The sequence below is a fragment of the Nannospalax galili genome, unplaced genomic scaffold (assembly GCF_000622305.1).
Source record: "Nannospalax galili isolate Female #2095 unplaced genomic scaffold, S.galili_v1.0 scaffold1206, whole genome shotgun sequence".
NCBI classification, from domain to species: domain Eukaryota; kingdom Metazoa; phylum Chordata; class Mammalia; order Rodentia; family Spalacidae; genus Nannospalax; species Nannospalax galili.
In genome coordinates, this window is record NW_008355162.1 from 1,816,123 (window position 1) to 1,818,776 (window position 2,654).

The 2,654-nt window shown below is 44.5% G+C and overlaps 1 pseudogene; it reads left to right on the top strand.

Moving 5' to 3' along the window:
- The first annotated feature begins 1,791 nt into the window (after nt 1-1,791).
- LOC103749395 lies at nt 1,792-2,300 on the top strand (annotated as a pseudogene).
- The last annotated feature ends 354 nt before the right edge of the window (nt 2,301-2,654 follow it).

Sequence of the window (2,654 nt, forward strand, 5' to 3'; positions counted from 1 at the left end):
GAGGAGGAACCTATATTATCATAAACATGAACTTTGCTTTCCTTCTGCATCTCATTTCTCAGATGGAGAAACAAACCTGGAAAAATAAACTCGAGTGTCCAAGCTCAAGCAACCAGTCTGAACACCAAACTAAGTTCTCCTCCTGAAATATCTGTGTGTCCAGGGACCATACGAACAACGACCAGTTAGTATGTGTGTCTCTAATGAGTAGTTGTGGGGAGACAGTCCTAGACCCCCCATACTTGGCAACTTGTATCATGCTGCCCCAAACTTCAAGGAACTTAGTCTCCAGGGATAGAGGATCTATTCATTTGCTCCTAGTCATCTAACTGTGACCCAGGAGATCTTTAGTGTCTTATTAAATGTTCTCCCCCATTGAAGAGACGGTCTCTCAGTTCTCAGTCTCATCTGTGAATTTCCAACATTCAGGGTCAAGCAGGGAATTGACAGAGATGGGGATTCTGTGAAAGGCCCTGACAGCAGCAGAAAGCAATAGGTAAGAGGGGCCGGAGAAGCAGGCAGAACACCACCATCTTAACCGCAGATAGATGCACACACATATGTGGGATAGTATTGGGGAAAAACAAGCCGCACAATCCCTCTGTATGTAATGAAGTTCAAGGTAGGGAATGTCTGTTAGCATGACATGTACAATCACCCTTTCAAGATATACTGTTCACTGCAGACCGGTTCAAGGAAGAAGACAGCATGTGCAGGACCCTATAACGCTTGGCCAGAAGCTCAGAGCCAAGAGTCGCCCTTTCTTCCACGCCCAAAGACAGATAATCTGCCAAATACACAAACTTTCCTGTTCTGTCCTGAATCTCCACCCTTGTGCATATATGTCCCATGTCTATCCACTGTAGTCTACAGCTGTATGATAATATATCTCAAGTGCAGCAACTTGGATGCCATGCTGAGTTCCACAGATAGGCCATGGCTGAGCTGGGATAAAGCAGCCTTAGTTTTAACGTCCAGTTTTAACTGTCACTGATGCAGGTACACCAAACAGAGTTCATGTTTGGAAGACTGAAGAGATTAGTACATGGAAGCTGATGCCAACATATTTAAATCATACAAGCTAAAGTTGTCTCCAAGAGATTGGAGCACTCTTCCCCTAGAAAGAAGCTGCAGGGGAAGATGAGTATTAAAAGTCAGAATGTTGGAGCTGGAGAGATGGCTCAGAGGTTAAGAGCCACTGATTGCTCTTGCAGAGGACCTGGGTTTGATTCCTAGCACCCACATGGCAGCTATGAACCGTCCTTAACTCCTGGGTCCAGGGGAATCCAAAGCCCTCTTCTGACCTCTGCGGCATTGCATGACAAGGGTGCACTCACATGCATACAGGCAATATACTCATACACATAAAAATAATAAAATATTTTAAAAGTCAGAATGTAAACTGGGTGTGGTGGTGCATGCCTTTAATCCCAGCACTTGGGAGACAGAGGCAGGCAGATCTCTGTGATTTCGAGGCCAGCCTGGTTTACATAGCGAGTTCCAGGTCAGCTGGGCCTACAGGGAAACCCTGTTGCAAAAAAGACCGAAAAAAAAAAAAAGTCAGAATGTCTAATGCAGTAAGAGTAATTCAGTACTATACAGCATACTAACTAGGGGCTCTCAGTTAGGTAATGTTTAATGAAATGACTGGACTGTGGGGTTCCCCCACTGCATTAACTGATCTTCTATCAACAACATTTATAAAAACATCCTAGTCAGAGTCTCTCATTTTCAGCCATGGTATATATTACATCAAGCATTCTTCCTCAGTCAACACACACATCCTAACATCTTCATCTCTTCACCATGATCATGAGGCCCAGACTCTGTGTCCTTCTGGTGGCCACATCCTGGGTCATTACCAACCTGCATGCTCTCTTGCACACTGTCCTCATGGTTTGACTCACCTTTTGTTCCCAGAATGCTGTGCACCACTTCTTCTGTGACCCCTACCCTATCCTGAAGCTCTCTTGCTCTGACACCTTTATCAATGACCTTACAGCCTTCACTGTGGGTGGGCTGACATCTATTACACCATTCACGTGTTTCATATGCCTGTATCTTCTCCAATGTACTGAAGTTTCCATCCATTCAGGGAATAAGGAAAGCCCTGTCCACCTGTGGGTCTCACCTGACTGTGGTATCCCTCTTCTATGGACCCTTCATCCTCCTATTCAATTCAGGACACAGTGGCCACTGTCACCTTCACAGTGGTGACACCCATGGTCAATCCCTTCATCTACAGCCTGAGGAATCATGACATGAAACAAGCTGTAAGAAAACTAATTATAAGGTCATAATTTAGTCAACTATTTTAAGGAACAAAATATGTGTCTAGTCAAGGTTTATCTGAGAACATTTCGTTTTTGCCCAAGCTTTATCTCCATAGCACATGGTAAGTAAAAGAACCAGACCAGTGGAACTAACCTTCTTGGATGTTTAACAGCTATACTTTGAGGCCTATACTAATCTGATCAGAGGGACTTAAAGGACAGTTTTTGCTCCTTGCCCTCCAAGGTCAACCTAAGCTCCAGGGGACTATGGAACATTTCTCAAAATGTCCTGTAACTGTGGTGAATCTTCTGTCTTCTTCTTCAAGGAGGACATGGAGACCCCATGTGATGGACTTGAACCAGTGTCCAGTCTACAAAGAG